This window comes from Pseudomyrmex gracilis, unplaced genomic scaffold (assembly GCF_002006095.1).
Source record: "Pseudomyrmex gracilis isolate BER0280 unplaced genomic scaffold, ASM200609v1 scaffold_138, whole genome shotgun sequence".
Classification (NCBI taxonomy): domain Eukaryota; kingdom Metazoa; phylum Arthropoda; class Insecta; order Hymenoptera; family Formicidae; genus Pseudomyrmex; species Pseudomyrmex gracilis.
The window spans coordinates 223,509-241,420 of NW_018020722.1; the positions used below are offsets into that span (position 1 = coordinate 223,509).

General features: G+C 42.9%; 1 protein-coding gene and 1 long non-coding RNA gene across 4 annotated transcripts in view; one reads left to right on the plus strand and one right to left on the minus strand.

The window, feature by feature from the left end:
• Positions 1 to 17,912, minus strand: part of LOC109856943 (protein N-terminal asparagine amidohydrolase) — a 41,074-nt gene that overhangs the window by 10,839 nt on the left and 12,323 nt on the right. Inside the window, exon 2 of one of the 2 annotated variants that reach the window (XM_020432722.1) lies at positions 10,107 to 10,236. The gene's annotated coding sequence lies outside the window, so the exon portion shown is untranslated. Of the gene's footprint in view, positions 1 to 586; positions 1,178 to 10,106; positions 10,237 to 17,912 lie in introns of those variants that run through there. The other variant, XM_020432723.1, reaches the window with a different exon arrangement.
• Positions 1,338 to 17,912, plus strand: part of LOC109856945 — a 28,178-nt gene continuing 11,603 nt past the window's right edge. Inside the window, exon 1 of one of the 2 annotated variants that reach the window (XR_002250442.1) lies at positions 1,338 to 1,578. This is a non-coding gene — a long non-coding RNA (uncharacterized LOC109856945). Of the gene's footprint in view, positions 1,579 to 13,128; positions 13,482 to 17,912 lie in introns of those variants that run through there. The other variant, XR_002250441.1, reaches the window with a different exon arrangement.

A 17,912-nucleotide genomic window follows, 5' to 3' on the forward strand; every position in this document is an offset into this window, starting at 1 on the left:
ATTTTTATTTTTGCGCAAATTTGGTTTTTAATCAATTGCATATTTATTTATTTTTCGTGTCTCAGACAGGCATATATTTTCCATCTATGATAAACTGCCATCAAGAAGAACAGCGTTTAATTTTAATGACGCTGCGTTTAACGATGCATGCGAAATCGAGAATAGCCTGTTAAAATGAACGTACCTAATAAATACGCGACGCGTTACGAAATTCATCTCGTCATATCGTAATTGCCCCGCGTGGCGGGGAGAAAATGGCTTACGTGTAATTATTTGCATCGTATATATACTCTGTTCACATCTAATGAGAATATGAACGAGTGTGGCTGTCGCGTGTTCTGCGCGAATAGTCACGTGGAATAGTTTGCTTGCGCTGACGCAGCGACAATTCGCGCGAAACTGAGATTATCGCCTGACGTACACGCGTTCGACGACTGGACTGGGTTTGGGAAAAAATTATTTTATCTATTCTTCGATATAAAAAAGACGCGCTTGTGATCACGCCTCACTTCTGCTTACTTTCGCGAAACTTTATTATCACGCTTTAGACGAAATCCCATTTGTGTGTGTGAAAAAAAAAACTTACCTTTTTCAGAACAAAATCTAGCCACGTATGTTTCACACGCAGTTGCGTTTATTTAATATAAAATATTATATAGACACATGTGCGTGTCTCTTTGTTCTTTGCGCGAGTCTCGTTAATATATACAAGACTTGTGAAAAATCAGTCTCACATTGAAATTGTAAAAAGCACTTTTTTTTTTTTTACCGCGAGAAATTCTCAATGATGTTTCTCGTCATTACCGGTTATCGATCGATTCACAGATTATTCACTAATGTTGCGCGTCGCGCAATGTGTGATCCCGTGTGTGTTCGTTTCACTAATACACGAAGAAAGTCGCACGCAAAAATTGATCTTTGCAATTGCTTTCGCGATGTCTCACTCTATATAATCTTCGTTCTAGATCAAATTATCCGAAGCCGTTTGTTCGCAACGCGAACAACACTTCACTCGCACGCGCCGCGCGTACTTCCGATTCCTCGGCAAAAAACCGAATCGCGAGAAAGAGAATCTTGCACGCCGGTCTTGCGCCGATCCCACGAGAATCTAACCGAGCTGCATTCAGCTGCGACCAAAGTCTGTCGTCTTCGCGACGTTTTCATTCAGCCATCGTCGAACGTCCCGGGCAGCTCATTAACAAACCGTGTTAATTATGGCCTCGCTTATCAGCCGGCGCGGCGATTGGACGGCCGCGCGAACGCGGTGGGACGGGTTAAAATCCAAGCGGCACCAATCGGGGGTCGATCGGATATCGAGGCACCGTGAACAAGAAAATAACATGTTTGGCTCTGTCGGCACAGGCTTAGGAATCGAAATCGCGTCTCGATCCCCGCTGTTTTGTTTTTTTTTCTTTCTGCACCGGGCGAGGTCGATCAGCGCGGTTGTATCGTGAGAGTGCGCACGTTCACGGGGTGACCGAAAAACATTTGGATCATCGTGACTCGAATTTGCAAACAGCACCGTTGTCAATCATCCGTTAACCGCTGCTATCCGTATTATCTGTATATGGCGCGATGGTAAGAAATCAGTTTTTTATTTATTGCCCCGCAGAGAAAGATAATAACACAGAAGACAGAGATGTAACAAATTAAAGTACACAATAATAATAATAAATTGATAAAATAATTATATCGATAAGTTTGTTTTTTTTTACAAAACTTTTTTGCACAAAATAGAAAATTAAATTGAGTTTCTGATTGAATTTTTAACTTTCTACTTACCTTATATATGTTTTGACTTCGCGTCGTCTTAACTCGAAAATATAGAAGCGGGTCTGACGTGAAAGCTCTTTCCAAGTATAATTTTCAACTATCGCAAGTTGGAAATCTCGTCTTCTCCTATGCGACACCGAGTCGCGAGCACGCAATATTAGATGTACATATATCATCTGATATACCATCTGATCTGGCCGACGGTTTGATATACATATGCAGATGAGAGTGTTTGGGGAAGCGCACAATCGCGGCGTGTATTTTTACAATGCGGAGAATGTAGAAAAAAATTTCTGAACAATATTTGAATAAGCAGCTGCCGCTGCTTCAAACGAAGTTCGAATAAAATATGTTTTTCTTTAAGTTTGTTCGTTCGCACACGCATTATCTAAAAAAAAACTACTTTGTGCTCCTCTTTAGAATAATCGATTTAAATAAATACAATTCACACTGTTTTAATTACAATCGTTGTACATTATCTCAGATCGCGGCAATCTACTTATGTTAATTCTGTTTCTTTATGTTAATTATGTTTTTGTTTCATTCGGTGTTTATGCGATACGGGAGGAAACGCTCGATAAAATCGCGTCGAAATGAAAACTTTACTCCTCCTGTGCTTTATACAGCACGACATCACGGAACAAAGTCGCTGAAAAGAGCGACACAAATCCATAAACATGAAGATTTCATGTGGAGAATTTGTCTCTTCAAATACACGCTTTTCGAACTGCTCCGGGGAAAGGGTTAAAACGATTCACCTTTCGGAAGACCGGCTGCCGCGAAGCGTGTTTCACGTACAAACGAGTGTCGTGACAGCGTGAACGACAGTCTTTCCGAGCATAATCGCGGCTTGATCAGAACAGGGTCAGAGATCTCCAACCCCGAGTCATCAGCCACCCTTCGGGGAAGCTGCGGGCGATAGCATCTGAAACGCGGGCGGGATTAGAACGCGTTATCGGCGGGATCTCACGGACGCGAACGGATGGACAGACGGATGAGGTCTCGAACGAAAATATGCTTTTACATCAGATTAAAGCGCGATCTCGAGCCGCGGATCTTCCGCGATTCTCCCTCGCGTTGAAACGAATCGCTTCGGCCGCGGTAGAAGAAACGGAGCGCGCTCTCTTTCGCCGGCACGCCCCCTCGTTCCCGGATCGATCCCCGGACGATTTACGGCGGGAATCGATTTGATCGACGATTAAAGGAGGACCGCGTTCTCACCCTTGCGTTCGCAGCCTTGCCGCGCGTGCGCGCCTCCTCGATATCGAGTTATATTTCTTTGGCCGCGGGTGGAAACGATAGGAAAGTATTAACTCTCCTCGCGGCTTTTAACGCTCTCTCTCTCGGTACGCGTCGTCGCTGATTAATGTCGATCGTGTCTTTTTCCGTATAGTTACGACGCGCGCGGATCGGATTTATCGCGTTCGAGCGAAGTTTAAGCACACGTGCGAGCTTCAACGACGGCAAAACGAAAAGCATCTTGTTGCTCGCCCGATCTTGTTGCTACTTTATCAGGTTTTGAAAATAGTTATAGCAAAAAAACCATAAGGTAAGGTAAACGACCGGTTATGTGGCCGAACATTGTATTTCCTCGATAAGTGATACTTGTTTGCGGTCGCTGCAACATTTACTTCATTAAGTCTCGGAAAAACAAAATTTCTGCACAGCAGCTTTGATTTATCGTCACGTCACGCAGCGAACGTTGAAGATTACTCAGAAAAAAAAAATGCGAGTAACAGTCTTTCGAGGTTTTCTCCGACAGTGAAGAAATCGAAGATACTCGGAGCCTGAAGACTCCGTCAAGTCGCGAGAATTCCCATGACGCGCGGAAAATTAGAAGCGCGCGCGCGCGCGCGTGCACGCGGACGATGAGATTATACGGCGCGGTAGGTAGGTAGGTAGGTAGGTTAGACACAGGCCATTGTTGTGTGCCGACGAAAATTACACTCTTCAAAATCCATTGTACCAGATTGCCGGCCGCGCCGGTAGATTTTCTGCGTCGTCCCCTCGTCTCTCTCGTAGGAGCGTCCCCGTTCGTCTCTCCCGCTCTTGTATTGTTCGTCCTCCCCGGACGCTCGCTTCCGATATGCGAGGCCGGGGCTTCACGTGGTCCCGTGGCCACGTCGTCGTCGTATCACCAAGATGCATCGCGCGAGATGCGAGCGTGATACGACGAGAGACGTATTCGCCTCTCGCTGCTCGGACGACGCTCTCTCGGAGATGTAAATTCAACGGTTGCGTCGTATTTCTCGCGTTAAGATTTTTTTCAAATGTAAATATCGGAATATTTTGTTATCGACGCGCGAAAAAAAAAAAAGCGTTTTTTCCCCGCGCTTGCGTCGAAAGATGAGGTGAGTGATTCACCACCCCAATCGTTTTCTCCAATTATCTCTCTATTGATTTAATACAGTGCGAGAAATTGTACGTATCTTTCCGAGAACACAAGGAGCGGACGCGATTATTTTCTTCTAAACGTCTCGAACTGATTTAACACGCCGGGTTTTTACTTCGCGCGCCATCGGTAGATAATATATTAACAGCGCATATGTGTGCGCGCGTGTATGTAAATGAGGGCGATACAAAAATCGAGAAACCGAAGTCATTGAGATAACGTCGAACATAAATATCTTCTCGCGAGTATCTGGAACAGAGAGATAAGGCGCCGCAAAGTGCCCGTGGAATCGGGATGTGGAGTTTCGTTTGAAGATTGTGGCGGGCGAGAGAGAGAGAGTCTCCACGAGCAATCCGATTGCGATAAATCGACAGCATGATTAAAAAAAAAAAAAAAAAAAACCACGTAAACATCGATCGACGCGACGCGAGTTTACAGTACACGTTGGCCAGCACGCGCGCTTCTCTCTCGTTATCAAAAGTTCGATCTCCTCTCTTCTCGGTTTCTGTACTCAAGAATATTTTATCGCGCGTTTCTGATTCGTGTGCCAATTATTCTTCTCAAACCGGATTTATCGCACATCCTGCGAATGTTCAAAAACAATTTACAATCTTTCTTTATATAATTCCTCGATTTTCTTATCGCTGAAAAATGTCGCAACCAAGTGACATCGTGGAGCGTAAATAGCTATATATATGAAAAAAAAAAAACAAGTGCAATGCGTTATATCTTCACACGATAAGTTCTCATATGCATATATAGGTGATGTACACTTTTTTTCATATAATTTTTCGATCGAGTCTTGTTCTGTGCAAAAAACCAAACAAAAAAAAAAATTTGGCGCGACAGGAGAAGAACGGATAAAATTACAACGATATCGATCGAAAATCAGCGATGAGTATACGCAATTATTGAGAAGGGGTGGACAAAGAGGAGAGAAAGCAATCCCCGCCCGGGATACAAAAGAGAAGCGGAGGAGAAGACAGGAGGCGAGAGGGGAGGCAAAACGGCGGGGCCCTTCGTGACCATAATCGGCGGCCGGGAGGAGGCCGCTCAGATCGAGCCGCACGGAAATCCACTCTTGAAAAGTAGCCATTACCTTAATTATTGGTCTTTCTAAGAGGCCACGAGAAGCGGCGGGGCTCCGCGTATTCGGAGTATCAAACGTCGACGGGATTTTTCGGGACGCGTTTGCTCCTCGCGACATTCCTCCCCGTTGCGAAGATCGAAGAAAATAACGCAAGTTCAATGTCGATTAAAATATTTTACGAAGAATCTTCAATCTTCTCAAAAATGTCAGCAATTGTCGCGCCAAGTTTCTTTATAACTTTATAATCAGCCGAGAATTTCGCTCGCATCGGTTTGTGATTACACATTTTGTTCGGAGAGGAGAGGGGGGGAAAAAAAAAACACGAAGTCCATTTTATCAATCGAAACGCGCGTAGAGATCAACATCGCGAGGAATAAAGAGAGAGCGGAGTCAATTAAGCCGACGAAAATAAATCGCGCGGCGAGGAGTCGGTACATATACACTGGCGCGAATTAATTGCGTCCGACTAAAGGGTTACCTTTTCGATTAGGAGCGGCGGAAAAAACAAAAAAAAAGACGAAGTAATTAAAACCGGGGTGAAATTCGAATACATCGGCGAGTGCTTCTCGGGAGGAAAAAAGAGGGAAAGGGGAAGGCGGGAGGAGATCGGTACGAGAGTCGAGAGAGCGCGGATCGACCTTTAATAACCGCGTATCGTCGTTTCACGAGGCCGGTTCGCGGTGAGCGCGCGCGGAGACTTTCCAAAAGGATCAACGAAAAAGCCTTACGATCGAGCGAGGCATCGCTCACTTAAGGAATTAGCGGTAATGGCGGTGCAGCGCCAACTTTGTTGCGCACTATTTCATAATGGTGCGCTATATGCAACGAAAGTGGGATCCCGCGAGGGTAAGTTTTCACGCACACCACTCCGGGGTAACCTGTGATGCTGCTCCCAAAGGATCGATTAACCGTTAGTGCGGAACACTAATTTATTTGAAAGAAATTCTCTCTCGCACTAATGCGCCTATATTTTTTTCTCCTATTTTAGGTTTTTTTTTTTTTAACACACACACAAACTCCGTTCTGTCAACATTTAAATTGTGCGCCAATTATATTAACACAATAGATTTTTTTGCGATACTAAATAAGTTGATTAGGAGATATATACGTGTTAAAAGAGAGAGATTTGATTGAAACAAAAAACCAAACTAAACACGCACGCTTTTCTCGTCGAGAAGAAAAGCGCGGCCACATGTAGATTGTTCATTAGGGCGCGAGTACTCGTGATTGATGGACACCGCGAGGACACTGCGGAAATTCTAATGCGCGTTAAAATTGCGTCTTCTCCAGTGTCTCGAAACATGAGGATGTAACCGCAGATGGATGTAACTGAGAGCCTCGTATCGGGCATCATTGCACATACATACACACACACGCATATATAATACGTGCACGTCGTCTTGGCGGTTCTGGTACCCGATTATTCCGATGGAGATCCGTATCTGGTGGTAATTAGGCGTCTAATTAAAGCGGTTAATTAATCACTAAACGTGTGCGGGCTGGGCGGGACATACGTCTGTCGCGACCCCGTTGTCGACATTTTCGCCAGTTTGGAGATCGTTCAGCAAGCGTTTTGTCCGACGAGCAATTTTGTACATCAATAATTATCAAGGCGAGTAATTTTCAAAGTATATCAAATCAGGTAATTTAGTAATTTTTTCCCGGTTTTGTTGATCCAAATAAAAAAATATAAAATACTTTAGAAAAATATTCTATACTTTAGATATATGTAAAATAATAATAAAATAACGTTATATAAGTCACAAACGACTCTGAAATCGTAAACAATCGCGTGATAACTTCGCGACTTACGACAGATCGAACGTTTTCGAAAAACGTTTTCACTCCGGCTGCGAAACTTGACATTGTCGGTTCGATCAACGCGAAATCGTTCTGCGTTTTTTATACGACCGGAAATAACCACCGACATTTGTGAAAGAACAATCGACAATAATGCCTTTATACGTTCGCGACCTGGCATCGGGTCCGGCAAATTCTTTTTCGTCGATGAACAACACGTATTCCCGCATCAATGGGTTCCCCTGTCTCTCCTCGCATCATTTATCGACCACTTGGATTCCTTCTCGTGAATAGAGGAGGAAGATATATCCGCGCAGGATCTCCGTGCGCTCCGATCCGTTCGAATAACAAAAATGTGCGGGCAAAGAAAAACGAGAGAAATCGAACGACTCTTCGGACTGACGTTGAGCGATTAGGTTGTTCTATTAAATGCGAGGTAATTAAAACGACAAGTGTGTTTATTGCCGACGCATGTGGGCGAGACGTCGGCCAAACGGTACGACCGACACGGTTTTATTGGCCAATCGGCATCGATTTATGACATGCAAAATGCACAACTCGCGCAAACACGGCGATCTTCGTTAAAATAAAAATTGCTAATATTTTATTACTTTGCTGTAATAAAGAACGCTCCTGTAGTTTTTTTTTTAAATTAATTAATTTTAAATTAATCAATTTGATTTTTAGCAACGTCAAAGTTTTTAACACTTGAGAGATATTTCACAAATATTTATAAACAATACAATTTCTAACTGTAATATTTGTGAGAAATGCAATTTTTGTTTATAAAAAATATCTTTAAGAATTTTACAACCGATGAAATATTCTGTGAGATAGGAGGGTATAGCTATAATAATAGCTATGACGCTTGATACGTGGCATCAGTGTTCGAGCGTCTTTCGCAGTCTGTTCGATCGAAATAGGGCGAAACACACGTCAAGCAAAACAACATCAAAGGGTTGGGAAATTGCGGTCGCCGAACCGGAAGCGCATCGGGCATGAAAAATCGGTCGCGCCAATGAGATTACAATAACTGAAAAACTTATCTGCGATAAGAAAGAGAGACGATTCGAAATAGATGACGTCGGACTCGACGTTACCGTACCGACGCACGCATCAAGTCGTTATCGCAATTCGATTCTTTTATTCTCTCTCTTCTCGGTCTTGATTTCTTATTTCGTTTCCTCGTGTTCTATACGCAAACATAACAGAGCCGCCGCTCGTAACGCAATTTATCTGTTTTCCTTTACGCGGTGCGAGTCGGTCGGATCGGAGAGCGAGAAATTTTCCACTGTCCGGACACTGCGAGGACTGGACTCGCCGCGAATAATGCGTGTTATGGATCACGATAACTGTAATTTTACCGACACGATGTGTGACTTGAAACGTCTTCACTTATCGTGAGTCGTATTACTTTCCAGCGCGATAAGAATTTTTAGAGACGAGTAAATACGTGCGATACAATTCGATCTGTGCTTAATTAAAGTGTTTTTGTTTTTTTTTACAATTACGTTGAAATTAACGGCGCAAAGAAACATTAAAAAATAATGTGAAATAATAATTATATTATATACATGTGTATATAATATGTAAATATTGAGAAATATCATATATGTTTGAATTGGTGAAAAAATACACGCGACTGAGGAAGAGCGAGAAAGCCAGAAATACGGAGTCCCGAAGGGTCGATTCGGATTTTCATGCCCGAAGGAAGCTTCTTCTTCCTCCGCACACACACACACACACACACAGGGAACTATTAAATTTATGGCTTTCTCTCTCTCTCTCTCTCTTTCTCTCTTCTCGTCGAAGGAGGAGACGATAACATGCATAATAAGCGCGCTCAGATAACGGGTGACGCATAAGTTACGATCCTGCGATAAACGAGGCCCCGTGCATAACGTGGAAGGTTACCCGCCGGGGTGGTCGATAGTCGAAGGAGAGAAGATCCAGGAAGCTCTTTGAAATCTTTGTGTCGTCGTCAGATTAAACTCGGACGTGTTCTCGAGTTAACAAATGGAACGTCATTTAATTAAATTATAGCAGCTCGATTTTCTGGGTAGGTGAAGAGAATGTGCGCAACAAGTATTCCTTTCCCGGATTTAAAAGCAAAATCTATTTATGTTTGAACATAAGACATGCGCTTGCGCCTATCTCTGTTTGAAGTAGCAATGTCAACGCTTTTATTTGTAAATAAAAGCAATTTTTAATTTCGCAAATGATATTCAAGAAAAACAGTCGCTCGATTAATTTAACTCGCGAATTATCAGTTTCGCTCGCGTTTTGCGTCAATTCAACAAAGGGGTCGGCTTCGCCGCGATGCAATCTTTCGTGCCGCGTGTCAAGATATACTCGATGATCAATTAGTATTCATGTGTATCCACCGCGCTACAAGCTGTGTATCAATCAACAGACATATGGAATTTTGATGTGCGTAAAAAAAAAAACCGAGGGAAATAAATTTAAATTAACTTGCGAGTAGCTATATCCGGAGGAGCCAATATCTCCATTCGCGCGCGCGCACACACGCCGTGGTCAGCACGTTTCTCGCGAAAAAAAAGAACGGGTTAGATTATCGACGGCGACAATGCCGAATTAGATATGTATCGGGGCGGAATTCATGAGCGCCCCGTCGCACATCTTAATCGCGGAAGCCGTTCTCTGTCTCTCTCTTACTGTCTTCATGGTCGATATCGGTGTCTTCACGAAGCGGCACCACTGTCGTCTTATCGACGTACGCTATTGGAAACTATCGGCACGGGGATAGAAAGGCGAGACTGGCCTCACCGGGCAATCCTGAAAAACGCGATCTGCCTCCTTTCCTATCCTCTTTAGCTCTCCCCCCCGTGTCGTGAGTCTCCGTCTTCCGCCACTCGATTTATCTCGAAGCCCGCCTCGCTAGTCCCGCTTATCCCTTAATTTATTTTCCGTATCTCTTGAAATCTTAATGACGACACGGGCTCGAAAGCGGAGCCGGTCGGTGGTTCTCAAAAGTATAGGGAAACGAGTGAGGAAGAGAAGGACAGAGAGAGAGAGAGAGAGAAAACTCACCTTGCAGATTTCTCTGGATATTATCCTCTCAGGCGAATCGGCACGTTCCCGCCGCCATCGTCAACGGGGCACTTCCGTCTCTTCGGCGGTACGTTCGCCGCGCTACAACCACGTGTTCCGCAGATTGCCGCTGAAACAATAAAAGGAAACACTTAAGAAATCCACATCTCGCGAGACAAACTTCAACATGCGAAAAATAATACACAGTACAAATTTTGTTTTGCAATTATACAGACTCTCTCTTTTTCTCGTTTCAAATTGTAATAAAAAAAAAAAAAAAAAGAGCAACGAACAAAGTGATGCTATTTTGAGAGTCACGTGAACGAAGAAGCGAGACGATAAGCAAGATATATCGCTTATCGTTCATCTGGAAACGCTTGTAACTCTCCCTCAACGGATGCTGAAGAAAAATGTCAGTAATGAATTATCCCTATACGATATAGTTCTGCACTCTCACATACGTGTTGATATACGATACATTCGGCTGATTGCGCATTTAACGACGAACCGCTCTTATCACACGACACTTGTACATCACACATTGTAGTCTCGTTCGTTCTAGTTTTACGCAGCATGAGTGTCTCAGGAATCTTTTCTTGTTGACAGTGTCACGGATTTGTGAATTTTACGTCCGAAGAGACGACGCGGCAGCAGCTGCTCTCGGTTTTCGACAGGTGCGAAAAAATTCCGACGGTAATTTAATTTGCGGTCGATATGACAACGCGTTGCATTTGTTTCCAACTGATTTGAATCACGTGAATATTCAGTACATTGAAATATTGCAATTTTCATAAAATTGCAATAACAAATGTCAGAAAGAAGCGCATTGTATATACTCGAAGTAAATAAAATATATATAAATATATATAAGAAACCACCGTTTGCACGATCGTGACGCATTCTTTTATGCTAATTTCGAATTTCTTTCCTCGTGCAAATTGAATTTTGTCTTTCTCGTCGAGGTGAATTCGCCGACATTCGGCACATTCGCGTGTCAAAAAGTTCACAAGCTGCACCAAGCTGAACTTGTTGCTTATCTCTCTTTGTTCGGTCACCCTTCGTAAACCCCTGTCTTTATAATCGCATCGTCGAAATCGTCTTAAAGTCAGTCATTTTATGGCGATTTCACTCTCGCGCATCTGGCAAAGCTCGTGTTTCTTTTGCGTTTATAAATAATTGGCGATTCTATTTTTTTCTTTTTGTTTTGTTATGTTAAAAGTAACAATTCAACTGTGAAAAACAAAAAAAAACAGATGTTAGGCGCGCTATAACCCAGTGGAATAATCCCGAAGGGCGGGATTATGTATCGGGTGTTCGCTCGGCAAAACGCGCGCACAAGTAGCAGAAACGATGCAGCGCGGTCGAATTTGCATACAGTGGCTGTGCAATCGACTGTCGGACCTGCAATATTTATGAGGCACAACTTCCTTCGATTGTTTGTAAGCAGCTACATGTAAATAACGCGTTGTCATTTCTATACGTTCGTCGACTGTTGGTTTGCGAAAAACAAAGAAATCGTCGAAGAAAAAAAAATACAGTTCAAAACTAATAATATTCTCTCAACGTAAAAAAAAAAAAAAAAAATGCAAATTACTAACACACGTTCTCGATTCGTCGTAAGTTGTAATTGTTTTGTATTTTTAATTGCGTAACAAACGTAAAAAAAAGTTTCCAGTGAGATAAAGAAAAAAAATTGCAGATTAATCGATTGATTCTTCTTAAAATTCAATACGCAGCAAAATTACGCGATGAAAAACGATGCTGGGACGTGAGCGAAAAACGCGATATATGTATTCGCGAGTGTTCTGTACGCGATTCTCATCGATCGCAGCGCTGGCGCCGATACCTTTGGTACATACACGAGCATATCCTCCGATCGGATGAATAATTGCGCGTCCTTTGTTTAGCGCCCGAGGACACGTTGGATGATTTACAACCGGAACATAAGATTTAATTTCTGTCGTCGATTACCGGTGCAAAGTTAATGTGTCCATTAAGAAAATGCGCGCACGCGCGATCATCAAACAAAAATCCGAACCGCATAAGACGAATCGCGACATTATCGCTGATTAATGCGCGTTGGAAAATTCACGCGAGCACCGAGAACGTAATGATCGAAGCGTCTCCCCGCACGTTCTGCAATCAGACCGGTTGTGTCGGATTGGCAAATGCAGGCGCACGTCGGGATTGCGTGGCGTTTTACGGAAATATCTCCGCTTTAATTTTCGTCAGACATTTCCTTGTTTTAATTTAAAAAAAAAAAAGATGAAACAAAAAAATTACGTTCCATTAAATTTGATTTTTTTTCTCGTTTTTTGACAGTTTTTCCGATAATCCTGACAAAGAATCATCTTCACCTGTCGCTTAGAATTATGAGTGGAGAATCTTTTCAAACGATTAGCAATTATATATACGCGCGACATGGTGTGATCGCGGTTGCGCAAAACCGCGCGTGCAAACGCAATGAAATGCAAACAACGTTTTCTCAAACGTGACTGCGCGCCGCGGACAGTTCGCGCGGTGCGAGAGACGCATCCTCTTCGCTCGTAAACAACAATAAACATTCGCGATAGGGATCATCTGTCGACGCGAGAGATCCTTTTGTTCTAAAAATAGAAATATCGGTTATTAATGAGTAATTCGCGCGGGGGCACCGCGAGAATTTACTTACAGCACTGTGTGTGCATGTGATGCGTGCGTGTGTGCAGCGCATGTATGATTGTGTTTGTGTGCGAACACGCGCACACACCAATGTGGTCCGCATTCCACGAGTGGAACAACCGGTACACCACGAGCTCCAGTGGCTCTCATTCGTCCCTCGTCTGCAACGTCCTCCTCTCCCTGACAGGAAAGAAACGACGTTATGCAACGAGCGAAGAAGAAGAAGAAGTCAGTGGCCCGGCAAATTCGCGGAAGATGAGATGGCCTTCCGGGTCTCTTCACTCTTATTTTTCATCGCGTTTCTTGTTTTCTTTTTCTCTCGGTGTCCGTGTTCGATGCGTTCGCGCGCGCCACCCCGCGTCGGTCAAAATCGAAAGTCGCGCGCGAAAAAGAAGCGGGAGCGGAAGAGACTCCTTTCGAGATCACGGTCTCTTCTGCGAGGATCTCCGCCGGATTGTGGAGCAGCTGGGGAATCAGTTTTCTATTTTCTTATTCGATTTTAATTGCGAGAATCGCCGATACAAGCAAGTGCATTAAATGACCGAGTTTTTGCCGGGAGAGATGCATCATCGAGAGGTGTCACGGACGCGATTTAATGCAGTCACGATGTGTACACACATCGAAAATCGCTTAACTCTGTGCAACGAGCGCGACGTTTGGAGAACGAGACGAGACGACTGAATGGAAGAACACGGCGTCTCTTCAAAATGACAAGTGAGCGAGTGAAAGTTTGAAGAGAGAATATTAGCACGATGTGTGTTTTTAAAGTTCCGTCTGCTTTTTATCTCACGATCTTGCTGTCCGTCGATTAGCTGAGTGAAAAATTGCGAATACATCTCTTTCAATCTTCCGTAATTGTTTTTTTTTTTTTTTTTTATCTAAAATAACTGTTACACTAAAAAGATCTCCTATTCGCTCCGACGAGAACAATGAGGGATAATTTTTTCTTGATTTCTCCGACGAGAGAGACAGAGAGAGAGAGAGAGAGAGAGAGAGAGAGAGAGAGAGAGAGAGAGAAATTAAGTGATCTTTTTATAATGTTTCAGTGACTATTATAATAACAGTTGTAGGTACAGGCGCTTCAGAAATTAACGTCCGCGACGCGGCAACGAAGTCACGAGCAGAGACAATTGCATTTATTGGCAAAATACCGGTGATAATGTAACGGTATACGCTATCGAGTAAGAGGATGGGCGGCAAGAGCATTGGAAGAGGTGCAACTGTGCATTGCGAGAAAAGTGGAGTGTGTCGATTGTTCCTTTCGTTATCTCCGCGAATCTACTTATATTTCAAATTTTACACGTTCGGCAAAAATTCCATCTTCCCTTCTCTCAAAGAAATAATACATCAATAATAATCAATTTGATTTGAGACAGACAGGAAGATAGAGAAGGATTCGGCCACTTCGTGAAAGAGTATCTTTCGACACGCTCAAATAGAGCTACTCTTCCTTCACTACGCCGTTAAATCCGCTCTTTCTCTCGTTCGCCGATCAATGCCGCGTGAAATCGAGAGATAGAGATCGACGTGATATCGAACGTTCCGATATCGCGCGCGGCAATCTGCGGTTAGAGCGAAGTTACGAAATGCCAAGCGTAAAACACGCGGATGAGAGCGAAATTACGTAGGGAAACTGTGAGCGACATGCAAAAAACTGGTTGAATACGTTCAACAAATCTCTTCTCTCAACGGGAACAAGATAAAAACGTGCAGATCTTTGCGACGTAACTTTTATTCACTCGTATCACTTTGAGCATATAGTTGAGATTTGTCAAATTTGAATTTTCGGATGTTTAATAGATTAATTTTTCTTGTAAATATATTTATTTCTCTTGTTTTAGCGTTCAATAACACTAAAACGAAGTTATTGAAATAGACATTTCGCGAGAGGTGTAAAAAAATTAGCAGCGATTCTATCGAGTAGCTCTTCTACCCACGAACTGATTTACAGTCGACGAGAGAGAGAGAGAGAGAGAGAAAACGAACGGGTTAAAATTATCGCGCGAAATTCTGGGGTGAGCGTCCCGTCCTAATTTCCAATTCCACAAACCTCTCTCTCTCTCTCCTCTCCTCTCTCACAGGGAAATTACTTCGGGGACACCCGGTGCATCTAAATTTCTGGCTTGGCCGTGCTTCGGGCTAGGCTTGAACCTGAGTTTCTGATTTATGTGGGCCCCTAGGGGGAGAGTCCAGTTGCCAGGTCTCCCACAAATACTCCGCCGTTGTGTACGCGTGGATGTACAGAGCGCGCGTACATATATATATACATGTATATATTGTATATATATATATATATATGTACATGTACGTGAAGAAGCACACTCTCGGCTGGGCGTGTGTGTACGTACCGTACATGTATGCGCGTGGTATGGAGTCTACCGAGCAAGTCTCTCCGGTACGCCACGTTTAAGATCGCGCGTGGGTGCGGATTTCTTATATACCCCGCGCGATGGATGCGACTTTCGCGAGCGCGATGACCACTCGTTTGTCCGCTCGTGAGAAATGAAAATTGTTATATCGAGTCGTGCCGGAATTGACGACTCTTATTATCGATCGGCGTTTTGTTTGCGGTCTCTGGATCGCGACACAACGGCGGTAACGGTTTCCAGAATAATCGTGTTAATTAAGAGATCTGTAGATATTAAAAGCGCGTCGACACACGAGTTTGCAAAGAAGCGAGTTGTACGCGTGTTCTAATAATTGAAACCGTCGATTGCGCGAATTTGTCGACAAAACGCGCGGGAGAACGTTTTGTTCGTTTGTTTGTAAAATTAAAACATATACACTTAAATTAGATTATTTTGCGATTAATTGCCACGAAAGAATGTTGGTTTGGATACGCATAAAAATAGAAACGATTGTGCTTTGTTTCTCGTTTCCGAAGGTGTATATATACGTACGTAAGCACTAATGCACATGTTGCAGTAAGTGCAAGACATGATTATACTTGTGCATCTCTTCGCGCGGCAAATTGCAACGTGAAATTATAGGCGCGCGAAGTTTATACAATAAAGATTAATGCGCACGATACGGACTCTTGCGGTAACTCCCGAGCGAGCCTCGCGCTTAAGATAGTGTAAACGCGGTTTATAGCGTATATATACACGTACGTGCGGGGATGCAACTTTATCGTATCGCGCAGGTGTATCGCGCGACGTTTCAAAAAGTAGCCGGCTTAAACGGGCGAAATTCACAGTCCGGTGAATAATTAAAGTTGCAATTGCGCCACGTCCTACTTTACGTACCTACTTTACGTATGCAAGCAGAAACAAGGCCGCTCGAGACCGACCGAGTTTCGAGTACAAATACGACGAACCTAGTATTAAATACCACTCGAAGTGGCTTTTTTTCTGTTTGCTTGCATACAATCAGCTTTGATTCCTGCATCTTGCGAGAGAATATCTTTCAAGTGCAAAAGAATAATTAGTCATCTACAATTCTATCGGTTTTATATTGCTCCACTCTGTAATCACGTGTGTGTGTGTGACTTTCACAAGTAAATACATCTACTAAGTATATTTTTTAACCTTGATCTGCATTCCTTAAGGATTCTCATCGCAAACGTACGCGGCGTCAACAATTTCCACATGTTACGCACACACGTACGTACTCTCGAGTTCTCGCGTTAGAGTTTCACGCTGTATATCAAAATAAAACACTATCATATGTTGCGACTGTATATTGAAGATATTTATTTTTATCGGAGTACTTCGCATAATATTGCAGTCAAGTTACTCTATTTTATGCGACTGCAATACACAACTCGTAAATGAAATAAAGAAACCATTATTGTAAATTACGTTATAAACGTAAATACGTGAATCGAGTTACAGAAGATAATCTAGACTGGTTGCGAGGAACATCTCTCTCGGCACACAAAGTTTCTATCAAAATCCAATGTGTGGATTTAAACACCCGGTCGATTCTTTGTGAGAGAATTTTAGGATAAAATCCCGATTTATAGATCGATTTTTAGAAAAAAATTTCGGATTTGTACATCAATTTCAGTCTATAAAAAAAGTAAAAAAACTATCGACTCTCTTACGATGGTAAAAACTTGTTGTTAAAGTTTTGCCACAAGTTCAGATTTTTACACAGCAAAATCCTGCGCTGAATCTCAAGATCCAGATTGGAGAATCTGCTAAATTACACGTTGCCGGCGAAGGATGAAGGAATCAATCTGATCAGATGAATAAACTTTCGCGACGAGATTCCCTTTTATTGGTTTTTACGTTAAGATACATTACGGCAATTATCATCGCGAGCGTAGCAGTTTGTTTATGCCTGGCAGATCTGGTGCTCGAAGCCGTTCTGCACGGTCGTGTATTACCGGCGCGTACATTCACTATTCTCGGATCTCGCTAGGGGACACATTTATGCGCAAATACATAGCCGTTCGTTTCGCATGCTTCGCCGCTATGTACGAAGAGAAGTTCTCCCTTCTATGTACCTTTCCTGAATATAAGTCCTCTTTCTCTTTTTCTCTCTCTCTCTCTCTCTCTCTCTCTCTTTCTCTCTCTGTATTTCAGTTCTCTAACCAAGCGGATTAACCTAGTCCGCGGTAGAATCTCTTGATACACGAAATGCGGGACGTGGAAACCGGCACACGAGATTCCGCGCATTGCGCTTAAAATTCCAACTATTCAGTGGTGAATAACGTAAACTGGCCGACGCTTCGAAAATTCCTTCCCGAGAGGAGTACATACATAGTTCTTATGTACGAAAAAAGAGAATATATCGGAACTCTCGGAGATCAATAAACTCGAAGATCTCGTGTAAAAATTCCATAAAAAATAAAGACACAATTTCACAAAGTATCCTAAAAAACAACACGTGGCTAAAGTCACGTGACAGGGAAAAGGGTAAAAAAGAGAATATTATATATATTATATGTAATATTCTATATCTATATATAATACACACACATACGCATATAGATAGATAGATAGATAGATAGCTTTTATTTTAACGCGCCCTGGGACAAGTCCCCTCAAGCGCATATATGTATATATATATATATATATATAAATATATATATATATATATGCAGTATATATACATATATATACGCGGCCGAGGTCAGTGACTCCACCGCAGTCGCGCGACCGAGGTCATTGACCCCGCCGCGGTCGCGTGCCCGCGGTC